Here is a 26,900-nt window from a genome sequence, read left to right as displayed (position 1 = left end):
TCTTCCAGAGGAAGCATGGATAGATGAGAAAATGAAAACAACAACACTATAGTTCCAGTTTCAGCACTTAGAATCAGAATGTGCCTGGATAATTCACTCACTGCTGAGACTCAGTTTCCTCATCTATAAAATCAGGGTAATAAAACACAAAACTAGGACTAAAAAGCTGCTGTTAGTAAGAAAACACTATGTAAATAGTGAAGCAACATTCTTCTTATAAGCAATCACTCTTCTTATGATCATCATTTATCCTGTGATACTAACCATTCCCTGGTATCTTTTTACTTAAGGCTATGTTTCTTTCTTTCCTTTTTTTAAACCCTTACCTTCTACCCCAGAATTCCTACTAAGTACTGGCCCTGGTATCTTTTTACTTAAGGCTATGTTTCTTTCTTTCCTTTTTTTAAACCCTTACCTTCTACCCCAGAATTCCTACTAAGTACTGATTCTAAGATAGAAGAGAGGTAAGGACTAGGCAATTAGGTTTAAGTGACTTGCCCAGGGTTACACAATTAAGAAGTGTCTGAGGATAGATTTGAACCCCGGACCCCTCCTCCCCACCCTAAAACACTCTCCAGATTGTGCTATGTCTCCTGTGCTACCTACTTGCTCCATGGCCACGTTTTCAAGGAAAGTACTGATTTTTAGTGACTTTTGCCCAGAAGTGACTATTAGGCTTTGTTTACATACAGAGACCATTTGTAAACAATAATACAGATTTGTTCAGAAACACCTGGTTAATTCTTGATAGTATATTTGTATTGCAGTTATATTGTATTATAGAGATAACTAAGAAGAAGGAAGGATCTTTAACGTTTTAATTTTGGTTGGAAAATGTACCCATTTTTGTAAAATAGACCAATTCTTCCTTATAGCCTAGACATATTAGAAGTTTTCACTACGTAAAATGAGACCTCAAAGTAACTAAGCCTTAGGTGCTCCCCCACCCCCAATAAGTAAGAGAAATGAAGAATCCACATACAAAAATATTTATAGCATCTCTTTTCATGGGAGTCAAATGTTGGAAATTAAGGGTGTATCTTTCTTTTGGAAAATGGAAGCAAATTGTGGTACCTAAACAAAGTGGAATATTGTTGTACCATAGGAAATAGTGAAATAGATATTTTCAGAGGAAAGTGGGAAGACTTTCATGTACTTATGAAGAGTGAAGTGAGCTGAATTAGGAGAACAATTTATACAGTGATAACATTAGAGAGGAAAGCAACTTTGAAAAACTTTTGGACTCTGATCAACATAATAACAAACCAGAGCCCTAAGGAATGCCAATGAAATACACCCATTCACTTCCTGTTAAATAGGTGATGAACTTAAAATGCAGAAATGTACATTTTTGGTCATAGATTTTACCCTTTTGATAAACTATGCATATATATATATATATATATATATATATATATATATAGAGAGAGAGAGAGAGAGAGAGAGAGAGAGAGAGGACTTCATTATTTTTTTAATTTCTCACTGGGTGAGAGCAATAAATTATTAAAACAATGTCAATTAAAGAAAAGTAAAAAATAAATATATACATTTTGGGACTCTCCACTCCTGTGCTATAAAGTCTCCTTGCAGCATTGGGGTTATGTTAAAATCCAGATTCAAGCAGGTAAGATAGACTTTGTCAACCAATGATCAAATAAACTCAGCTTGATGACATTGTGTCCTGGATGATGATTTTTTTTTTTACCATTTTTAAGCCATTCTCAAATACTGAATATTGAGGCATATGGGTGGATCTCAGATTGAAGTTGATAGGAATCTCTGATTCTCAAAGCAGAGTGGAAAAAGACTTGGAATCAGGAAGACCTGGGTACAAATCCTCCTTCAGACATTTAGTTGCTTGACTCTGGAAAAGCAAGGTAGTCTCCCTGACCTTCAGATTCCTCATTGGTGAAGTGGAGATATTAGTAAATGTTCTCTCAAGGAACTTAGAAGATCAAATGATATAAATTAATCAATGAGTATTTATTAAGTACCTATTAGATACCAAACACTATACTGTGTTGGGCATGCAAAAACACAATTTAAAATTCTAGATTCTTAAGGAATTTACATTTAATCAAGGGAGCAAAATATGCAGTGTTTTGCAAACCTGAAAGGTCTCATATAAATGCCACCTATTATTTGAACTAGTTCAACCACTTTATTTTACAGAGTAAAAGTAATTGAGAAGAGAGATAAAATTACCTGCTCAAAGTAACAAAGCTAGGAAATAGCAGAGATCATGTTTGAATCCAGGACTTTAGATCCTAGAATCAGTAATCTTTCCACTGCATCATCATGTGATCTATGATAAAGGAGAAGATACAAACAGAAGAAATCTTGCATCTTGAAGAAGAAATCAAAATAGTGATTATGTGCCTGATTTGATTCCACCGATGAAATAAACTAACCCATATTCTGGTGAGCATATTAGGGTTTTTTGGTGAATTTCTAAATTCTAATCTCTATGTAGTACACCCTCTCAACTGGTACTCCAGTGGGTTGTGTGCCCAGAAGATTAACTCTTATCTTCAGTCCTATGGGTAACCCCTGTGAATAACTACTCCTAAGATTATTGTTCATGAGCCCCAACTAGTGTGTTTCTCCACAACAATCAGTCAGTGGATTTAATTAGCTCTTAGAAAAGACATATTAAAATGGCACAGGAAGAATAGTAGTTACAAAGAATTCCTTTCAAACCCTGGGGTATTTGTGCTACAAATACACAAGGATATTGTGGGAGTAGAGTGGAAATAAATTTAAACTACAGTGTTAGTCAAATATATATGTAGGGAAAACATGTAACCAAAAGGTGATTCACAACTCCAGAACTTCTAGGCCTTGATATCTTTCTCTCTCTCTGGAGAGTCTTTACAAAGTTTACTATGAGACAAGGTATGATGCATGAGTCACTCTATAGCCAGCCTAGTCTGGCTCCTCACAGGTCATGGTGTCTCATCTGACAGTTGGCTCAATTGGGCTTGTTCCTTGTGGGGCACAGTGACTTTGTTGAATGAGTAGCTCTATTGGACTCCCTAAGCTTACTCTTCAGTGGGTAGTTGTCCTTTTTACCACCTCTAGCCTCAGGCTTAGAAGAGTACTAGTTTGCTCTTTTAGCTAAGTTGTTACTATGCTCTTTGGAAAGGGCAAGAGCCTTTGTCCAAAAATTGGAAGTTTTTTAGTTTTACTCCTTTATGAATTTGTCACTAAGGTTTGTCATTTCCCATGAGAGAGTGGGAGAAATATTTTTCCTGGCTTAGAGATGGAATCTCTTGATAAGGGAAATCAACCAACACACTTTCCAATTTCCTATTATTGGTCTGTGAAAATGAATGGCTGAATGGAATGGTATTGAGATAGTTTATGCTCAGAGGCAAGTCCAATGTTTCTGATGTTTTGTTTTGTTTTGTTTTAATTTTTAATATTTAGTAGAGTTACTCAATACTTCTGATCCCCTAAAAAGTGTGGAAAGCTTCATGCACAGGATCTTAACCTTTACATTTCATTGTCTCTGTTTTTGTCCTTTCTTACCTTTAACTTTGCAGAAGTCTTTCCCTTTAGAGAAAACAGAATCACACATTAGTAGATATAAGACACTGTCTAGCTTTGTAACCCTGGACAAGTCACTTAACCCTGTCTGCTTCAGTTGCCTCATCTATAAAATAAGTTGGAGAAGGAAATGAGAAGCCACTGTGATATCTTTGCCAAGAAAATCCCAAATGGATTCATGAAGGGTTAGTTACACATAACTGAACAACAATTTCTGACTCTAAAGACTAGTGATCTAGTGGTTACTAGAGAAATAAAAATATTTTGAGGCCCAGAGAGATAAAGTGATTTTCCCAAGGTCATCATTGTCCTGCTCATCTCAAGAAAAGGAGCCATTAGAATCTTAGTATTCTGACTGTAAATCAAACAGTCTTTGAAATGTATCACACTAAGATGTCTACAAGGAACCAGTGGAATAAATGGCATCATAAAATCATGAGACCATAAATTCCCATTAATTTATTCTCAGTTGGCATTTCAAGCAACATGCTACAAAATGTGGAAAAGTATATGTTGTCTATCATTTGTAACATCAGTTTATTTTACCAATCATAAAGTGCCTTAGATAGGCCAAAGCCCTTGGGCAACTTATAAACATGTGTTCTAATTAAACAGCTCAGAATTTCCAGGGCTGAAGATGGATTTAGCATCTTTCCTTAGATGTTGATTGTCTATCTTTGATTCAGGAAAGTTGGGTCCCTTTGGCAAAGTGTGGAGGATCAGAGCCTGTTGTTTAATGGAAAAGAAAGAAGCAGGAACAGACCTGCCAATTACACAGGAGATGACTAATTAGCCTTGTTGCTTTGTCTAATCCTCATTTATTTGTTTTTAACCTACAGATTATTTGACAGTAAGTGTGTTAAAAAATAATGGCTATTATTTCTAGAAAAGTTAGGAGTCTCTGAAATCTGTCTTTTTACCTACTTGTCCAGGTTTACCTGACACTGTTCTCCATTCATGTCATCTAGGTTATGGTGGGACTGGACTACTCTCCAACTTCTCATCCTCCAACTTTTCCTCTGAGAGCACTATCCCATCTCCCTTGAATCCTGCTCTTTCTTATCTTCTTCCATTGTGCTATCTTGTATACCTGGAACGGTGTCACCCCCCACTCCCAACCTCCCCCAAACTTCCCTCTTGGAGTTCTAGCTTTCCTTCAAGGCCCAGATAAAGATGAAGTTTTTCTAAACCCGCTCCCTTCTCCACTTGCCTCAGGTGAAAATTATCTTTCTATCTTCATATTTCTTAGACTACTCTGGTTAGTTCTGTTTGCCTTTCTTTCATGTTGTCTTGTATTATAATTATCTGTGCTCTTATATGCAGGATCTAGAACTGGAAGGAGCCATAGATATGATCCAGTAGTACTCTCCCATTTTACAGATTAAGGAATTGATATCTAGAGAAGAGAAAATAGCTCACTTAAGATCATACAGCTAGTTAGTAGCAGGAGACAGGATTTGAACCTAGGTCTTTTGACCTTGACTCCAAAAATAATGCCCTTTCCATTTTTCCCTACCTCTCACCATCAGATCTAGTTTTATTTCATTTTATTTTTTAAGGAGTTTGGAAGAGGAAAATTTAGACTAGCATAAGGAAAAACTTTCCGATGGTAAATAGTGTTCAAAAGGATTGGTCTGCTTCCACACAGAATGAGCCCTGTCTCACTGAAGGCCTTCAAGCAAAAGCTAAGTGACCATTTGTCAAGTGTGTTTCTTGGACTAAACAACCACTGAATTTCCTTCCGACTCTGAAGTTCTGTAACTGAGTAATCTTAAAATTCTTGAGATCAGGGCCTATGCCATCTTTGTATTCCAGGTCTCCAGCACCAGCACTTTCTATCTGGGAGATGCCTCATCAAAGTTGGTTGAATTGAATGACTGGGCTGATGGTGTTGACATTGGTACTCACAATTCCTGCCTTTACCCACTGGTAACTCCTGGCCAGTAATTGAGGGGTGCTGAACCACAGCCCATCAAATCAAAAAATAAACGTTTCCCCCCCATGAATCAATGAGAACTGTAGTTAGAAACAATTCCTTAAAATAAACAGCAGGGGCTGAGAACAGCTATTAAAGGACACAATGCAGTAGGGCTTTAAGACATGGAAACCACAGAACTTGTAGTCATAGCAGACCTTCAAAGCCACTAGAGAACTGGAGATAGTGATCAGTACAGGACATCCAGTATGGCCTGGTGTTTGCTTAGTTCTCAAACAGTTCAAGAAATCATTACGTGCTCTTTGACAATAGGTCCTTCTGACTTTATAATTAGCCCCATTCTACAATGAGGAATTGCTTGAACACAATATCAGAGGATGCCATGTCTGAATGATTCAGCGTTGTGTGTTTGTAGCAAACTCATAATAATTCCAAGGCAATAATCCACTTGGGCTTGGAGGCACAAAGCATATGTTTACAGAGGTCTATGTATTTATATTCATTTAGGCCTCCATGTAAACATTTGATGATTGGAAGTGGGAATGAATTACTCTTTCTTAATTCTTTAACTTTTACACAAACTGAATTCCCATTATTCCTTCTCTTGACAGAATGAATGGATTCAAAAGGCATTTTCTTTTTAATGTCATTTTAAAAATTATAAACTTAATAGCCATCAAGAAAAACAAGTTTTTAAAAATAACAATAATAAAAATTTCATCATATATAAAATTAATTATAAATGATTTAGAATTTGCAAGAATGAGACAATGGGTCTTAATTTTTATAGGATTATAGGATAATAGATCATAGCTAGAAGGGAACTGTTAGGCCAACCTCTTCATTTTACAGGTGAAGAAACTGAGGCTCAGAAAGTCAGATAATCTGGACAAGATCACAGAGGTAGTAGAACTGGGATCCCTGGATTTGGAATAAGAAGGTCTGGGTTCAAATCTCAGCCCTCATTCTTTTTTGGGGGGGGGTGACCCCCATGAGATTATTCATTTACCCTACCTGGTCCTCAATTTCCTCATTTGTAAAATAAGAAATTGAGAAGGATGTTTTCTAAGGTGCCTTCCAACTCTAAATTAGTAATCCCCTTCTAATTTCTTTTTATCCTATATTCTTTGTTGGATTTTCTCATTTTTAATAATTTCTTATAAATTTTATTTTATCAACTGTATACTATTGTTCTGATTCTACTTTCTCCTCTCTGTCACTTTCTATGTCTTTCCTTATTTCTTTGTATTCTTCATATTTGCCATTTCTTTTGGTACAACAATATTCTTTTTAGTTGATATACTATTGTACACGTTATTCATTTATTCTGTATTTGTTGAAGATCTGGGTGATTTTTATTTACTTATTGCTCTACCAAATAAAGATGCCAAATAGATTTTGGTAGGGCATTTTTCCCATGAACGTGAGCACAGTTTACAGATTTTTTAAAGCCATCAGTGGAGTTGTTCATTCTTTCAGGACAAGCTTGGAAAAAGAGGGTTAAGAGTTTTTCTTCTATACACTTCAGTCCATTTCTGTGGCTGGAACTCGGTTACCCAAGCAACAGCTTTACAATGGAATCTGATTGACGGTCAGAATTGTGAACTAGTTGTTTGAAGCAGTAGCTGTGGGTGTGGGCAATGCATGAGTTTTTCCTGGCTCAGAAGAAGAGACTTTGTGTTTGCCAAAGTTGTTTGGGAGTAAATGGGGTATAAACCCCCTGGGCTAAAGGGAACTCAAGCTGGGGGGAGGGGATAGAATCTCGAAGAACTGAGGGGATATTCTTCCACATATTTGTTTAGGAAGACAATGAAAAAAACAACCTCTCTTGTGTTGTTTTTATTTGTCTCCTGTGGCGTGTGTTTAAGCACTCAAGGGCCTGGATGAATAATGACACAGGCGCATTTTGAACCATAGACAGCATGGTTTACCCTAAGAGCCTAGAGGAGAATCACAGTCACAGACTGTTAGAGGCAGAGGAGTCCTAGGGATCATGCAGTCCTATCTATCTTCATGATTTGACAGAAAAAGAAACTGAGGTCTAGCCAAGGGAAGGAACCTGGCCAATATCATAAAGTTGCAGAATCAATATGAAATACGCTATATCCCTCTGTTTCTTGTTTTTAAATTTGCTGCTGTAGTAAATGAGAAGAAATAACACCAAGACCTGGCAAACTCTATCCCAATTTTTTACTTATAACCTGTGTAACATTGGGCAACTTCCTTTGAACCTCAATTTTTTTTTAATCTGGAAAATGACAAGATTTTATAACAATTATTTCAAAGATCCATTTCAACTGTAAAAATTAAGAATTTGTGTGTAAGGAGCTGATTACTATTCTAATTTGCTGTGGAGAGACGAAGTGGTTTATAGACCCATAAGTTTTGTAACTAAAAGAAATTTAGAGAAATCGTGTAGTCTAATGTCCTTATTTGACAAATGGAGGGAACTGAGGCTGACTCCCCTTTCCAGACTTTTCTGTTTTTCCATCAGCTGTCATTTACTGGAATTATTTATGTTCTTTCCTTGAATCTCATGGTTCTTGAATTTATCTCAATATATGACTGCCTTTTTTTTTTAGGTTTCCATTCCAGAGATGCTCAATTATTCTGACTTGTGGCATTTAGATTCAGAAAAGGTTTCCTAGTCTTTTAATAGCAAAAGTAAATAATGCCCATTAGGAAATGGTCTTGTCCTTTTTGTGAAACTTTCTTGATTCTACCAATAGTTTAGGAAGCAAGAGTCTTAGGCAGAGAGTCAGAAAGCTTGTGCTCTAAGCCCTATGTTCCTACCACTCACTAGCAATGACTGCACAGAGAGGTATGGTAGGAGGAAAAATGAACAGGATTTTCAGTTAGAGGTCTGAGGTTCAGCTATTGTTTCAAGTATTTGTTTCCTCTGTGACATTGGAGAAGTCACTTAATCTCTTCAGGCTGCAGTTTTCTCTTCTCATAAAAATGAAGGCATTGCTATAAGAAATAATCATAAGGATGATTTCCGAAAAAATCTGAAGACCTACATGAACAAAGTGAAATGAGCAGAAACATTGTACAAAGTAACAGCAATCTTGCATGATAAACAGTTGTGAATGACTTAGGTGTTTTTAGCATTACCGTGATCCAAGACGATATCCAAAGACTCATGATGAAAATGCTATCTGCCTCCAGAGAAAGCTCTGATTTCATGGAGTTTGAATACAGACCAAAACATGCCATGTTTCACTCTTTCCTTTTTTGTGTGAGTTCTCTTGCACAAAATGACTAATACAGAAAAATTTTATATGATCACACATGTAAAAGCTACATCAGAATGTTGCCATCTCAGGGAGGGGGGAGAAGAAGGGACCCAGGCAGGGGAAGAGGGGGAGAATTTGGCTAAATTTTTTTTAAATGAAGACTAAAATGTGTTTCTACATGCAATTGAAGAAAAACAATATATTTGAAAAAGAAGTGATTGTTAAAGAAATGTCAGCCAATAAATAAATAATTAAGGCACTGGACTAAATCAACATGAGGTTCTTCGCAGCTCTAAACTCTCTGGTCTTTTTATGTCACTTCCCATTCAATGTCCTCAGTTAACTTCTTCTGTTAAATGATGGCATTGGATTAGGTAGTCATTCAGTTTCCTTCTAGCTCTAAATTGCATGATGCCACAAGCCTTTTCTGGGCTTCAGTTTCCTCATGTACAAAATGAGGGGGTTGGAATAGGTAAATCTTTGAGCTCTGAAATCCTTTGCAGCTCTGAAGCTCTAGAATTCAGTGCCTCTATTGTAAACTATAATACTCTCTACTAATAGCTTAGAAATTATGTAAATGCTCTCTCTCCTCCAGCCAATTGATTTTTGTTATAAAGAAAATCCAAATGTGATAAAAAATACAATTTGGATGGAAAATAAATAAAGACAGAATTTGGAGAGAGGAGCAGAAATTCCTCATTATTAACAACTTTGCTATTCTGAGTAAATATTTGTATAATCCATTTATCTTCCCCTTCCCTTCCAGAGAAAGTTCAATTTTCCCTGTAGCCCCAGAGTTTCTGTAAGAACTACTGCACTATTTTCCATTTTAAATTCTGATTTTCTGGGGTTTATATCTCAGTTGCAAAAATTTTCTCTAGGCAGGATTTTGGCACATTCAATCTAATCTCAAAGGTAATTGGTGGTAGTGATGGTTGGAGTGGTTCTATTTTTTTCCCCCTACAAATATGCCTGGGTGTGGGAGTAAAAAAAAAAAATCACCATTTAGATATTTCTGTTCATGTTCATGTGCTTTCACCAGGGAATCTCATGGATTTTACTGTAGAGTTTTGTTTCCTGTGGTTGCTTCTTTCTTCTTTAATCAAATATGATGTACAAAAGTATGATGGCACTGACCTAATGAGTATTTCTGTGACAGTTACTCTAGCTTAAATGGTCCCTGGTGACCAAGTAGTGGCTGAAACTTCTTTCAGTGGTGGAGAGGGTCATCTATTTATCTCCAGTCTACTCCACATTGGAAGATGGCTGCAGTCAGAATGCTGCCTTGGGCAAACTGTTCCATGGGTCCCAAGATTTGTCCTGTTTACAAGGGAAGAGCAATTATAGCTGAGTTTCTCTCTGTCCCAGGAAGTTTGTAGACTCCTGAAGCCTGAAAACAAGGTATTTTAAAAACATCCCAGTTTCAATGTTGATTTATCTAGTAGTGCTCTTCCCAGTGCTGCCATTGACCATAAACAAATCATTTATCTCTTTCTGGGCTTCAGTTTCTTCACTGGTAAATTGAGGAATTTGGATGAGGTGATTTCTAAGGTTTCTTCCAGTTTAAGGATCCTATGATCTCAATCCTATGACCTGGGAGTTCCAAGGCCCTTTGGTAACTACCTGCTGACTTCTAATCCATCCTCTTATTTATGGCCTCCATTAACATCTCCATTTTAGTGTATAGAGCTGAAAAAAAAGTAGTGGAAAGCTAACAATGCAAGAACTCCCAAGTCCTATCAAATTGGAAAGGCTTTGAGTATAGGTCTAGAAATTCACTCCGTGTCTGTCCTATTGAGGACCAGCCTAGTTAAATGAAGAGAACCTCACTATATAAAGACTGGTCATTAAGGGTGAGGGTGATGGTGATGATGATGATAGTAATATTAAAAATGGTAGCTCATGATTTTATATTACCTTAATGTTGGCAATATGCTTTTCTCCTAACAATCCTAATAACTATATACTGGATCATCTATCCCATTCAATAGATGAGGAACCTGACACTCAAAAAGACAAGATGACTCACCCATAGCCACAGATCAAGTAAGTGAATGATAGGTATATCCCAGATTCAAATGAGTGTTTTGTGGCTTCAAGTCCACTTCTTTTTCCATGACATCACAGTTGCATCAACATTTTTTTAAACCACAACAACTCATGAAGACTATTAAATTAAGCTCTATTTGATTTAATAAGTATTAATTAAATGCCTACTACATACCAAACACTGACTTAAGTGCTAGGGACCCAAAGACAAAAAAAATAAAGTCAATTTTGTACTCAAAGAATTTATATCCCCCTAAAGTGGACGATCTTAAACAGGGGTTCTATGATTTTCTCTAAGATATCTGAGATATATTTCAGGGGGTCTGCAAACTTGGATAGTAAGAAAATGAATCTTTATTTTCACTGACTGCTAACTAAAATTATATATCTATCTAGGTATCTATTTCCACCCATCTATCTGTCTGTCTTTCCATCTGTTTACATATCATCTATGTACCCACCTACCCATCTATTTCCATCTATCTGTCCATCTGTCTGTCTATCTACTTATGTAATGTTGTTGGTGATACAATTGTGGATAGACTTGGAAGACATGAAGGAGAGCACAACATGCTCCTGATGTGTTTAAGTATGTTCTGGCAGGTTCATAGATGTGCCGAACACTGAAAAAGTTTGGGAAATATGGCCATAGAAGATGAAAGGAAAGGAGTGGCAGCAATTATTATATTTATTTCATTTCCTGCATGTCTTATTCTTTGAGGTACAATACATTCACCACCTCATTTTCTTTTTTCCATCAAGTCTATGTAAGACATCCCCTTAAAACCCCCTATTACCACCCACATACACAAGGAATTCAAAATAAGAAAAGATGAGAAAACATAGCTCTTTTCCTCTAATATAAAGTATAGAATTTCCATACTCAAGTTGGAAATATTTATATGTATATGTGTGTGTGTGTGTGTGTATACATACAGAGGAGGAATTAGGTGAGAACATTTGTGATGGATTTCTTTCACTTTTCCATTTAAAGATATACCCAAATGCCACATTCTACTAGACACATTCAAAGGAATTGACAAGATCTATGATACAGACCCTAGTAGCAACATTGCTAGATTCCTTTTAATGTTTCCAGTGGAATACAATATTTGGGCAGATCTTTTACATGGAATAGTGAAAGAAATCATCTCAATACAGGTAAAATTAAGTTTAAATTATTTTATTTATTCTAATTAGTTTTTTATTTGTGTCTATCTATTATTAATGTCTATTTAGAAAAATACAAGTCCATTGATGTATTATCAAATCTGGATTTTCTGGGTATCTGGAATGGATTAATTCAATTTATATTATTTTTTATGGGAAAAAATTCATTTGACACTTGACCCTTTTGGTACTCAATCTGCTTTCTGGAATGAATTAATGACAAGTGCCAAGCTTCCACTGGACCCAGCAATTCAGTTACAGTGTTCTCCTTGCTTTTCCTCAAACAAGACAATATTTCCTGACTCCAAGCATTTTCACTGGTTGTCCCCCATGCCTGGTATTCTCTTCCTCCTTGTCTCTGCCTCTTGGATTCCTTGGCTATTTAAAAATCTCAGTTAAAATCTCATCTACAAGAAGACTTTCCTGTCTCCTTAATTCTAGTGCCTTTCCTCTGTTGATTAGTTCTAACTTACCTTGTGTATATCTTGACTTGTTTGTAGGTGGATTTGTGTGTGTGTGTGTGTGTGTGTGTGTGTGTGTGTGTGTGTGTGTGTGTGTGTGTGTGTGTGTGGGTATGTGTGTGTGTTGTTTCCCCTAGCATATTGTGAACTCTTTGAGGCAAGGGACTATCTTCTGCTTTTCTTCGTATCTGCAGAGCTTAGCACAGTGCCTGGCAAATAGTAGACATTTGATTATTTATTTGATCGACTGACTGTTGTCTGAGGACTAAACTACTAATTCACTTTGGAGAGACTTGTAGCAATTACACTGGTTACTAGGCGAGGATTTTCCCACCTTTAGCAATACAGGAAGATTTTCTGAGAAGGCTCAGGTGGGATATAATATGGCATGATATGATACATTCAATAAGATACAGTATATGATATATAATATGATATGATACAATGTCATATCATGTGTAATATATTATAATATATAATATGACATGACATAATATTATATATAATATTAAACATTATATAATCGACTGCCAGGAGCACCCATAGTTAGGAATACTCACATTTCCAGAGAGACATTTATAGGAATGGATTAGTATAGTATCATGCCAGCAGTGACAATGTCATATTCCTAATCTTTTGAGAAATGAGACAAAGCATATTTTTGGACATAACAAATGTGTGGATTTGGTTTTTTATGTTTGTTACAGGATTTTCTTTCATGGGGAAGTTTTAGGAGGATTCAGGAATTTTAAAAGTACATTGAAGGGGGTCAGCTGGGTGCCTCAATGGACTGAGTTCAGGCCTAGATTAATTAATTAATTAGGTTCAAATCTAGCTTCAAACACTTCCTAGCTGTGTGATGTTGGGCAATTCACTTAATCCCCATTGCCTATCCCTTACCACTTTTCTGTCTTAGAACCAATACACAGTATTGATTCTAAGATGGAAGGTAAGGGCTAAAAAACCTACATTGGAAAGAACTGAAGGAAGTTCATCAGGAAACAGAAAAACAAGACTATCTTGAAGATGAAGTGTGAAAGTTATTATGTAGTTAAAAAAAAGGAAGTTGTACATAATGGAAATTCAAATTTTTATTTCTTTTATTTCATTTTATTTTATTCTGTTCCACTTTAGATGCAAAATTATCCTTTTTGGGGAGGTATTCATTAAATCCAGACAAAAATAAAATTTAAAAAGTTCTTGATCTTTTGCTACTTTATTTTTCCTTTGTTTCTATGGTGCTTAGCACAGTACCTGAGACTTGGTAGGTGATTCTAGTTATTATTTTTGCCTAGTTCTATGTTCCCTTGGTAGTTTGATTGCCATAACACTATATCTGTAGATCTATTTAGATAACATAACTTTTGTTCCATTAACACTATTAGATCTAGAACACTGAATATCTCACCAATTATTTAGGATTTTCTTTATATCTGTAAATAATTCATCATAGTTATATTTTGTAAGTCTTTGGTAGGTAGTATCACAGATATTTTCTGCATTTCAGAATTATTTTAAATGGAATCCTTCTGTTTCTCCAAGTTATTGTTTATGACATACAAAATAAAAATCAAGCAATGGATTAACTGATCACAATTAGTAGATGTGGTGTTTTGTATCTTAGAATCAAATCTAAGACAAAAGAGACAATTGAGGTTAAGTGATTTGCTTAGAGTCACATAGCTAGGAAATATTTAAGGTCAGATGTGAACCCAGGACCTCCCATGTCCTGGCCTGATTCTTTATTCATTGAGACACTTAGTTGTCCCCTTAGCATACTGTAAAAAATGTCTTCATCCAAAGTGTAGTGCTACTGAATGGTCAAAGTTGTTTTTTAGGCCAAGAGAAAAATATTCTAAGGTGGGCTATGGACTCCAGTTTTTATTGTTCCAGTGATGCACATTGATCTCAGTATCTCTATGTACTTACCCTCCTGCCCCTTCCTCACATCACCTGAAATTATTCTGTGTGTATTCTCATATTTTATATGTTTTTGTTTGTTCTCCACATTTAAATATAAATTTGGTGAGGGCAAGGACAATTTTCACCTTTGCTTTGAAGGCATTTATTAAGTACTTACCAAATGTTGAGCACTGTGCTAAGCCCTGGGGATGCAAGTACAAAAATAAGACATACCCTGCCCTCAAGAAGCTTACATTCTAACAGAAGGAGAAAAAAACATAGGTCCAGTAATGAGCTTTTGTCTTGAGAAGGACAAAGATGATTAGCAGATCCTTATGGCAATCAATTTTTTTTCTTTAGAAAAGTAATGGTGATATCAATTTTTATTTCTTCACCCAAAGAAAGGAATGAAAATGTGGGCATAGACTGTACATGATGACAGGGCAGGTGGCAAGATGGTTGGGGTGGACATTGGAATGAAGTGTGAAGCCTAGTCTAGTATGAGGCTGACTAGTTAATTTGCATTTACCCATTCACCAATCCAGAGAATTTAACCCCTGAGCTGGAGGTCCAGTTTGAGGCAATTAACTTCACCTGAGAACATAGATGTGCTTTCTAGGGGTCTGGTCCAGAGGGTAATGTTCAAGGAAGGCAGTAGCAGGGTCAGAGACTGTGGTAGACATTTTACAAATGAGTTAAATTGACCTGAATTCAGTTGCTGGGAAGACAGGTGGGACATTCTGTGTATATGCATGCAATAATGTCACTCCATCTGGTTCTGCTCCTAGAGGTGAGGCCAATGGTGTCTGTAGGAGATTGGGGGGCATCAGTTGATACTTCTCCTACTCCCAGGTCCAAACTCCTCAAAGGCACTGCTCACAATTATTGTCCTGCTCTAGTTTCGGTTTTAATTGGAAATGTCAAAGAAGGTAAGAGAGGCAAAGGAAAGAACTGAATTGTTTTTGTTGAAAATTGCAGAACATCTCTCTGTCTGGCTGACGCTCTCCTTCCTTCTTTCCTTCCTTCCTTCCTTCCTTCCTTCCTTCCTTCCTTCCTTCCTTCCTTCCTTCCTTCCTTCCTTCCTTCCTTCCTTCCTTCCTTCCTTCCTTCCTTCCTTCCTTCCTTCTTTCCTTCCTTCTTTCCTTCCTTCTTTCCTTCCTTCCTTCCTTCCTTCCTTCCTTCCTTCCTTCCTTCCTTCCTTCCTTCCTTCCTTCCTTCCTTCCTTCCTTCCTTCCTTCCTTCCTTCCTTCCTTCCTTCCTTCTTTACTTTCTCTTTTGTCTTAGAATAATATTAAACATAATTCTAAGAAACAAGTACCAGAGCAGAAGAGTAGTAAAGACTAGACAATTGGGGCTAAGTGACTTGCCCAAGGTCATACAGTTAGGAAGTGTCAGAGGCCATATGTGAACTCAGGTTCTCCTGCCTCTAGGCATTGTGCTCTATCCACTGTGCTATGCATTGTGTTTCCCTTTGAGCTGACACTTTTCAAATAAGAGTCTAAGAGAGATACCTAGACCCTAGAGGTATAGTGGTAAACCCATGGCACTTGTGCCAAAGGGGGCACTCAGAGCCTTCTCTGTGGGCATGACCATCATCCCCCCAGCACAGAGTTCATTACTAGAAAGCCAGAGGGATGTGAGGCCAGACTACTCCCTTCCTTCTTTTCACGTGTACCTGAGGACATCACCTGTCCCTCTAAAAGGTTTACCATTACTGCCTTAGAACATGGAGACATTAATTGGGATTTGCAGCTTGGGTGTGTGAAAGCAGAATTTAAATTCAGATCTTCCTGACTTGGAAGCTAATTCTATATTGACTATATCATACTGCCTATCTTTTAGGATTAATAATAAGAGTGGTGATCCTGATAACTCACATTTATGCAGTTATTTAAGATTTGCGAAATACTTTCCTCAAAACAATCTTGTGAGTTATAGAATGTTGTTGTTCAGTCATTCAATTGCATGCAATTTTTTGACCCAGGGACCATAGCTAGCAATGGGATTTTCTTGTCAAGGATACTGGAGTAGTTTGCCATTTCCTCCTCTAGTGGATCACTTTGTTAGGTAATAAAAGGTTAAGTGTCTTGCCCAGAGTCATACAGCTAGTAAGTGTCTGAGACTGGATTTGAACTCAGATCTTCCTGACTCCAGGCATAGTACTCTAATCACTGAATCACAGCTGCCTCAAGTTACAGAGTACAAATATTTTTATCTCTATTTTACCCAGAGACTGAAGCTTTAAGGAATGATCATAACACTATTGAGAGTCTGTGGCATGATTCAAATACAAATCTCTAGTGCGCCACATCTACTCTTTCTTTTATGTTAGACTGAAGAAAGAATCAATCAATCTTTTTTTTTTAAACTTTAACTTTTTATCTTGGAATCAATACTAAGTATTGGTTCCAAGGTAGAAAAGTGGTAAGGGCTAGGCAGTTGGGGTAAAGTGACTTGCCCAGGGTCACATAGCTAAGAAAGGATCAATAAATCTTAATCCATTTATTCTCTGGAAGATAGGGTGGATAAGATCCAAAATGACCATTGTGTGTCGCTTTATGGAATTATACAACTCCAAAAAGTTGACATTAAATTAAAAGCTCTTACAACACATTCCTTTCTCCATTTCACTGTTGGTGCTATTGAAGTGGAGAAAAGTCAAATGAGTTGTCAAACTTCTCCCAGGAAGTGTGTAAAAAATTTGAGGCCAAACCTAGTCCCAAAGTTAAGCTTAATGGGAGTACATGTTATTACTATGTGACTTTGGATAACTCCTTTACGTCTCAGTTTTCTCCTTCATAAAATGACGGTATAGAATCTTTAAATTTCATCTTTGCTTTGGTCAACTCTAAAGTTTCAGAAAAATTGATTTTACACAAGAGAGAAGAATCAGTCACTCCCCTTTAGTGCCTAAACAAATCAGCTTCCATAACTCATAAAGTTAATCTGCTGGTCAGTCAAAAGCTGGAAAGAGGATCCATTAACTTTCTTGAATTATACTACCTGTTTTTGATTAATTATCATTCTTTGTGGTTAACTATCTTCTTTAATGTGAGAATTTGCAAGCACTTTATAAATATTAATCAAGTTACCCAGCACCTTAGAGGGGTTAGCAACATCTTCGTTTTATAAATGAGGAAATAGGAGCGTCTAGAAGGTCAAACAGTATGTGTAAAGCCACTCCTTAAGGAGGCAAAGCATTGTGTAATATAATAAATACATACTTAAGAAGATTAATCAAATTAAAAAGCTCAGAATTGGATTGGACTTTATGGGGAGCACTGTTTTTTCTGCCTATAATCTTTTCCTTCCCTTTTTTGACTGTGGAAATCCAATCTTTATCCACCTTCTCTAGGCAGCTGTCCATGATCTCACCTATAAAGTAATCTTTGAGGTCCTCTCTAAGGTACTTTTTTTCCCCCTCATGCTGTATACTATAATTATCTGAGTTTATGTCATTCTCTTGAGATGACAACTTCCTGGAGAGCAAAGACCCCATTACACCTTTGCTTTTTTCCCAGGCCCAAGCATCTTGCTCTGCACACAGTGGGCCCACACTTTCCCAGGGTCAGACAATAGCTTGTAGATGAGAAGGACTTGTTCCCTTACCTGCTCTTTTTTCCACTAAGGGAATTTAGCCCTGGGTTCAAGTGTATGAATTGATTTCAGTCCTGGGGACTTCGCAGAGAGGTCAGGATCTCATTACCAAATGTCTTGTCCCTTTATGTCCCCATCTGAGAGTCCCAGAGAGAAATGCTTAAAGCTTAGGTTTGACTGATGTCTAGTGACTTCCCAAAAAGGGAGGAATTCAAAGGTACACAATGTATTGTGTAAATCAGGTATGGGATAGCTATTTATTACCTTCACATGAAAGAACTGCCTAACACATACGACTCACGAATCCACAATGTTAAAGTCAAAAATAAGAAGCAATAATTTATACTGACTGTTAGAGGTGTTTTTGGAATATCATTGTTGACTATAACTCTGCTGCCTTGCCAAATAAATGCTGCTTTCTCTGTTCTCATAAAATGGGTCAATGTTTGTGAGGTACAGTGTCAGACCAATCCAGAATTAGTGCTCTTGATTGATATTATTTTCACAAGTCAACTATTTGGATACAACCAATGAGCAAGATGAATAAGCTTTAAAACAAATAAAATTTTAAAAGCACCATGACCTAGTGAGCTCATTTTGATGACTAATGACCCAACCTGCAACATGATGACAAATGACACTTCCTCCAGGAAGCCTTTCTTAATCTCTTCACTTGTTTCCCTATAATTTGCAGCAGAAGAGGATGAACTTTGGTTTTGTTAAAAAAAAAGAAAGAAAGAAAAGAAACATTGTTAGTGTAACGTATTTTTCCCATTGAGTCAGTGTGGCCTATGAAAAAGAGCTTTGAGCTTGGAGTCAAAAGCCTGAGAGTCAAATCTCTGCTCTACTAAACTGTGTGACTTTGAGCGAGTCATTTGCCTTTTAAGCTTTCTCAATTTGTTCTCCAATAAAATTTTCTCCAATCATCAAGGTAACACTAATTGTTTACTTTGAGGTATTCATGCTTTTCTTATAGATGTGAAACAAGAATCTGAAATATGAAAGCTATTTCTTAGCTCATTTCCAAGTGACTTAATATTCCCCTGGATAATGCAAAGATACCATAGGACTTTTGGTTCTGTCTAGATCATGGCCTCCAATCCTTTCCTGAACAGGGAAATCAAAAATATTTTCATAAGTTATAGATGGGATCTTAGGTTCATATGATGTCAGACATTGAAGGAGCTTTAGAACATAGAGTATTAAGCTGGAAAGAACTTTAGAACATAGAATGTCACAGCCAGAAGGGACCTTAACTGAGAGAACATCGTATAAGAGCAGAAGTGAATCTTAACATATAGAATTCTAGAATGTGGGATATTAGAGCCAAAGCCAATGAAAATCAATGTCCTCTTTTTATAGTTGAAGAAAGAGGGGTCCAAGAGTTAGGGTTTTAGCAGCAGCTAGGTAGCACAGAGAGTAGATTGCTATACTTGAGGACAGGAGGTCCTGGGTTCAAATCTGCCCTCAGACACTTCCTACCTGTGGGACCCTAGGCAAGTAACTCAGTCCCAGTTACCTAGCACTTACTGCTCTTCTGCTTTGGAACTGATACTTAGTTTCAAATCTAAGACAGAAAGTAAGAGTTAAAAATAAAGAAAATGACCTAATAGCTATCACTTTTTGTAGATATGAGAAGCCAGGTCCACATTTCTGCCTTTGCCTTTGGATGCCCACTACTTAAAATATCTGGCCCTGAGTTTCCTCCTCAATCAAATGGCATTAGCTCACATTTAAAAATTACTTTAGAGTTTTCAAAGCAATTTATGTAGTATCTCATTTTATCCTTACTACAAATCAATGAGACAAGTATGTTCCTATTTTACAGAGGAGAAAACTGAGTCTTAGATAGTATAATGGACTTTCCCAGGATCACACAACCAGTCAGTCTGAGACTGGATTTAAATTCATGTGTTCTAGACTCTGAGTCTAGTGTTCTATCCATTGTTCTAAGCTGACCCTTACTCAGTGTTATATGCACAAGCAAATGACTTCTCAGAAAAAAAAAAAGAACTATGGAATTTGGACCCTAAGTTGTTTTGTGGGTCAAGACTTAAGGGGATAGGGGCAGCTGATTGACCCAATGGATAGAAGACTAGGCCTAGAGATGGAGGGGTCTGGGTTCAAATCTGACTTCAGATATTTTTAGCTATGTGATTCTGAGCAAGTCACTTAACCTCCATTGCCTAGCTCTTACTGCTCTTTTGCCATGAAACAAACACTATATTGATTCTCCCGACAGAAGGTAAAGGTTACAAAAGAAAAAGACTTAAGGAGATTGCTACATTCTGATGACACATATCTTCAAATAACCAAACCCCTTTGTTGGAAATCCCAAACAGGCCTGTCTATTGCCAAATATTCTATAAGAATGCTAGAGTATGGGTCCAATATCATTATTCCTTTCCATTTTGTCATTGTCCAACTATGATTCTACTGGAGAAGGAAATGGCAAACCACTTCAGTATTTCAGTCAAGACAACTCTGAAAGGGGTCATGAAAAATCAGACACAACTGAAAAATGACTGAAAACTAGTTTTTATGACCCAGGAAAATTTATACTCTAATAATTTCATATGATTCTCTTAAGCAACACTAGCAATTCCATATTTTCATTGTATCCAATCCTGTCATGGCGTTAGCCTGCCTTAACACAAATTATAGCTGCCATTCTAGAAGTGTAGACTTACTTGGTAGCAAGTACTTTATCTAGGTGCTGAATAGCACCCTTCTATAAATGGGGGAGAGAAGGGGTCTTGAAGAAAGAGCTGTCAATCACTGGTTAATTTATATAGCTTTATATGCCTTCATTATTCCAAACAAGCCAAGGCTACCACTGCCCAATTAAGGTCAAAAGGAAGCATGGCTTTTATCTCTGTAGCCACTCTGGTAACACAGAGGGGACAGGCCCGAATTCACAGAGATCTCATCTCAAAAACAAATGGGATCCTTATAGAACCCCCTCAGTGGGTTGGAGTGTTCTCAATCAAAGCTGTAAAAATCTCCAAACAGCAGGATTCCTGCTCTGAGACTAGAACTGACTAATAAAGAACTGAATGAGGAGAATGACCCCAAACTGGAAGAAGGGGTCCCTGCAGAGCTAAGTGCCTCTGTCCTGAACAGTGGCTCTTAGAGCCCTTTTTTATTTTGATAATATAAAAAGGTCATGACTCATTAGTCAATGTCTCAAATTAAGCCTTTTAAAAATTATTGATAAAGGAAAGAAGGAAGGAGCAAAAGAGCCTACAAAAAAGAAATTATTTCATATGCCTTGCTAAAATGTGCTGTTTTTAATGCATCAAATTTTCTTGTGCTTTCTTCAGGGAGAATTAGTAAGAACTGGTATCAAACAAGAACTTTCTTTTCTTTTTTTGTTTGTTTTGTTTTGTTTTGATAAAATTGGTACCATATTACTATATAACCTATGCTCTTAGATCTGCTCAGCTCTCCCACCCTCTTAAGAAAACTTAAGTTCCAAGATTCAATGAGGGCTTGTTTTATATCAAGTGAGGGATCATTAGATTTAGAGGAGGCATATTCTCAGACATCAAATCATCCAAATCTCTTATTTGACAGGTGAGATCACTGAGGTCCAGGGAAGGGAAGTAATTTGCCCATGGTTACCCATAGTAAGTAACAGATTGTCCTACTCAAAATCCATTGGTCTTTGTAGTTCCTTAATAATAGGGTTCTTCAGTCTCCCCAAATTATTTTTGAAATTAAGAACTTCAGGAGAGTATATTTCCTTTCTTTCAGTGTTTCACTGGATCCATAGTTGAGAAATACTTGGGGTTGAATGACTTTAGCAGAAATCCCAAGGCCAAGAACTTTGTCTTCTAACACCTGTTGCTGGTTACAGATAGAATCTAAGATCATGGTGGCAAACCTATGGCATGCATGCCAAAGGGGGTACTCAAAGTCCTCTCTGTGGGTGTATGTGCTGTTGCTGCAGCTAGAGTTCACCAGTTGTTGCTAGAAAGCCAGAGTGATGTGGGGGTAAGGCTGCTCCCTTCCCCCTCACCTGAGGACATTTCTTACATCATCTGCTCCTCTAAAAAGTTCCCCATCACTGATCTATGACCTTGAGTGAGGTACTTCTCTGTTCTTTCATAATGACATCTGCTGTGTTGGGATGTTGGCAGTATAAACTACTTGAAGACTGAGGTATATCTTAGAGAGGTGCTATTCATTGTAAATGTGAAGGAGAAACAATTAGATTTTCCTTATCAATTAATTGTCCATTCGAGTTTATAGTTTTCTGCCACTATATATTTATGGTGTCATTCTTTCATCTAGAACCTGGGGTCATGACTCAGTGATTCCTTGAGCTTCTGGAGTCTTCTGGAATCACAGAATGTGGTTATCTGGAAGGGAACTTAGATACCATGTAGCCCAGCCCCCTCAATTAATAGATGACAAAGCTAAGTCCAAAGAAGGGGGAAGTAGCTTACTTGAAGTCATATATTTCACTACTGGTCAAACCAGACTCCAGATTCCACCAGTAGTGTGATAGAATGTAAACTCTTTGGGAGTAAGGTTCATTTAAGTTTTGTCTTTGTATCCCTGTTGCCTTTGTGGAAATCCTGGCACATATAGATGCTTAGTAAATTCTTATGAAATTTGAATCCAGGTCCTTCCATCTCCAGGCCTGGCTCTCCTAGCTGCCTCCACCTTGATCATATCTTGCTCAATCTACTCTTTGGAAATTGAAGAGCACTAATTTCTTCAATCTCTACTTCGCAAAGATCCATTTTGAAATCATACAGGTTGGTGTAATGGAAAAGCTGGCAAGCAAAAACATTTGCTTTGGAGTCAGAAGTCAGGGGTTCAAATGCCAGCTCTGTCTCTCACTCAGGGCCTGTATGATTATTATGGATCATTTCCGCTCAGTGGCCTCAGTTTCCCAGTTTTAAAGTTTTTTTTTTAAAGCTAGACTACCAGATGATTCCAAAGTACTTTCCCAACCTTCTTATGTGGATCCTCTTAAATGAAAGGCAGAATCCTCTTCTTCATCCTGTTTCAGAGAGTAATCCAGCACAGCAGCAACTTGCCCAGAAAGATCCCAAGTCTGAAATGCTGTAGTGGAGAAATCGCCCTTGAGAAGCTGGGAGAGGAGGCTTTTTACATTTGGGGCTTTGAGGGTGTTTTGTTTTGAAGGGACTGACGTTTCATTAACACCGCCGAGAGAGATAAATAATGACAGATAAGAGGCTTCGTGTTTTATGACAGACACTTCAAGCTTCCCTTGTAGGGCAAACATGACACTTCTGGCAGGGGCGAGTTTCCTCTTAACCACAGGGGTGAGAGCTGGCTAGCTGCAGAGCTCTGCCCTGAGGCAGGCTCGCTAATTCATTGTTGGAAGCAAGTTTTGACAACAGCAATGCTAATTGATTAAATGTTCGAATCAGAGATTACAGCTAGAAGAGTGATAACATTTTTATTTCATTCAGCTTGTGAAAACATTCCTTTTTAAGGGTGGCATATGCATATGCATACAGAAGTATTTGCAAGCACATGCCCATGTATACCTATTTAACTCAATACTTCAGCAATCTAGGAGCTCATCTTCTTCCATCTCTTCTTATTTTTTTTTTCAACCCTTACCTTCCATTTTAGAATCAATATTGTGTTTTGGTTCCAAGGCAGAAGAGTGGTAAGGGCTAGGCAATGGGGGTTAAGTGACTTGCCCAGGGTCACACAGCTAGGAAGTATCTGAGTCAAATTTGAACCCAGGACCTCCCTTCTCCAGGCCTGCTTCTCAATCCACTCAACTACCCAGCTGCCCCACCCACCTCCTTTTTATGATACCCTATTTGTGTTCTCAGATCCAAAATGATTTTTGAGGTGGAAAAGACACTGTGCAATAGATTAGGAACTGAATTTGGATTAAGATTTGGTTTCAAATCTTACCTATGAAGCATCAGCAGCATTAACCTTTGGCATCTCAGTTTTCTCATCTGTAAAATGGAAATAAGGATATTTATGTTTTACCTGGGACACCCGGCTATCAAAAGTTTTTCAGTATGTAAAGTGCTATGCTAATATCAAATACCAAGTTATTCTTAAATTCCTCCTTAAGGTACCTGTGAATATGAGCTAGAGTCTTTCCTTGATGTCTCCTAATACTTCCTGGGAGGGGGCAGCTGGATGGCTCAACAGATTGAGAGCTAGACCTAGAGATGGGAAGTCCTAGGCTCAAATCTGGCCTTAGACATTTCCTAGTTGTGTGACCCTGGGCATGTCACTTGACTCCCATTGCCTAGCTCTTATCACTCTTCTGCCTTGGAGCCAATATACAGTATTGACTCCAAGATGGAAACAAACAAACAAACAACAACAACAAAAAAACAAAACCCACAGTATTGATTCTAAGATGGAAGATGAGGGTTAAAAAAAAAATTTCATAGGTACTGATACTTTGCCCATAGTATCCATCTGATTCTTGTTGTAGGATCAACCTGCTTTCTTTTGTGGATGCTTTTTTTCCAACCCTTCTGGAGAACAAATCATGTTCAGAATTGCAATGAAGCCTTTTTAGTGCCCACTAACCATTTTTCCCATTGTTATTTGGGTCCCTTACACTGGGATTCTGCTGAGACTGTGGTTTATTAGGTTTATGTAGCCTTCCCGAATTCTAGGCATATAGATGTATGCATATATAATTACATAGTTTATACACATAGAGAGATAGAAACATAGATTGGAAAAGGTATTTAATTAGGATTGACTCCAATGCTCTGTAAGGTTCATAAGGTGCTTTCTTTATAACAACCTGCAGAGACTTTGAATATCCTTATTATCCTCCCCTTATGTGAGAGGGTACAGAAACTCAGGAAGATTAAATAGATTGTCTGATGACTCTTCCATAATGATAAGAATCTGTGATTTCCTTGGTATGGCTACTCTTTCCATGGATGCGGATTGAACCCATCCATGCCTTAGTGGATGATCTTTATGAGTTGCTTGGGTTAAAAAATTCATCTGCTGGCTAGCAGCTTGGTTATGAACTTCTCTGGACTTAGATAAGCATGGCCTTGGGGACCTTCCCTGGTTCTGTATTTGGAAATTTTTAGCTCACTAGGAATGAACAGATTTTATATTTCATGTACATAACCTTGGAAATCTGGAGTTTGCCTCCATGTCTTGAAATATGAAAGGAGAATTCAAGTGAAGGATAGATATCTAACTTATAAGGTAGTGAAGTCTCTGCGGTCTGGAGGAAGCAAGTTTTCCCTTTCCATTATTTTTAAATGATGGGACAAGGTAGGAGTATGACTGTCTACATATATATCTATGTGCATATTTTAATATATATATCATAGCAGATAGTTTAGAATTTTTTTAAACCCTTACCTTCCATTTTAGAATCAATACTGTGTATTGGTTCCAAGGCCGAAGAGTCGTGTAAGGGCTGGGCAATGGGGGTAAGTGACTTGTCTAGGGTCACACAGGTAGGAAGTGTCTGAGGCCAGATTTGAACCTAGGACCTCCCATCTCTAAGCCTGGCTCTCAATCCACTGAGCCACCCAACTGCCCCTATCTTGGAATTTTTAATAAAAACCAGAGATTATATATTTTTTTCAAAAGTTGCTAAGAATGATATTTATTTTCTTTATTCCATACCAGTAAATATAGTAGGCATGAATTTAGGACTTAATTGTGTGTAATTAGAATCTGTTACCCTAAAAACTATGATTCCCAGCTTTTAGGGTAACAGATTCTAATTACACAATTGCTACAATGTATGGCCTTGTTACAGGAGGGTAGTACCTGGTTAGTGAGGATTTTTTTATGGGGGCAGTAAATAGTAGGGCTGCTGGAGCAATAGAGATAATACAATGAGCATGGTCGAAGGGACTCTGGAGGAGGAGGGCTGTGAATAGTGAAAAGGAGAAGATGATGTGATAGGATCATGGCATGCCAAATCCCAGAATAACAACTAGACTCCAGTGCCAAAAAAAGTCTTTAGTTGTTTTCCAGTCAATCCTGAGACTGTTTCTCTGTTTGACCTGAGTTACTCCAGTAAAAAAGTGCAAGGTGGCAGACAACTTTGGCATGTCAAGCACTTACCTCTAGGGCCTTGTTTTTCATCCTCCATATTTAATGAATAAGCTAGAATAAGGGAAAATTAGGTTATTCTTTCTCTGGAATTGGAATGGATTGTACTCTTTTGTGGGTATTCTAGGTATCTTTTCTTATTTCGTAGCTTTATTAAATATTTTTGCTCTCAATAGACTTTAAAGAGGAGGCAGTTAGGTAGCACAATGGATAGGGAGGACCTTGTTTCAAATCTGGCTTCAGATACTTTCCTAATTATAGCATTTTATTGGGAGTGTGGACAAGGAGATTATTGATCACCTTTGACGACCGACTCACTGACAAGCCACTTAACCCCCATTACCTAGACCTTACCACTTTTCTGCCTTGGAACCAATATTTAGTATTGATTCTAAAATAGAAGGTAAGGATGATAAAAATTTTTTTGCCTCTTAGCAAATCTTTTAATACATGCAATCTTGATTCCTTCATTTATAAAATGAATGAGTTTGAATTAGATGATATCTGAGGTTTCTTTAAGCTCTGACCTTTAATATTCTTCATTCTAAACTTCCTTCTGGTTCTACCATTCTAAGTTCCAAAGTCCCATCCTTCTCTGAGGTTCTATTTTCTGTCATTTGGTGATCAATATTCTGGGGTTCTTATATGTTTTTTTCAAAATTTTATGAATCAGTCTTCAAAGGTGATCAATAATCTCCTTGCCCCCACTCCCAATAAAATACTATAAATACATGGAACATAATTTTACAGGAGGTAGATGAACAGATAGATCTTGTTTCAACACAAAAAAATATTTTTCAAACACTTGGAGTTTGAGGGAAAACCTGGATAGGACATTGTGTTCATCAAGTAGGAAACTTCCCATATATTACAAATCTAATATGCTAAAGTCTGGGGACTTATTTCTGAGGTTCATCTAAATGGTAGCTTCTATGAGCTACT

Source organism: Monodelphis domestica, chromosome 1 (genome assembly GCF_027887165.1).
Source record: "Monodelphis domestica isolate mMonDom1 chromosome 1, mMonDom1.pri, whole genome shotgun sequence".
Taxonomy (NCBI): Eukaryota; Metazoa; Chordata; class Mammalia; order Didelphimorphia; family Didelphidae; genus Monodelphis; species Monodelphis domestica.
The sequence above is the reverse complement of the archived record's forward strand: the minus strand, read 5'-3'. Positions refer to the sequence as shown.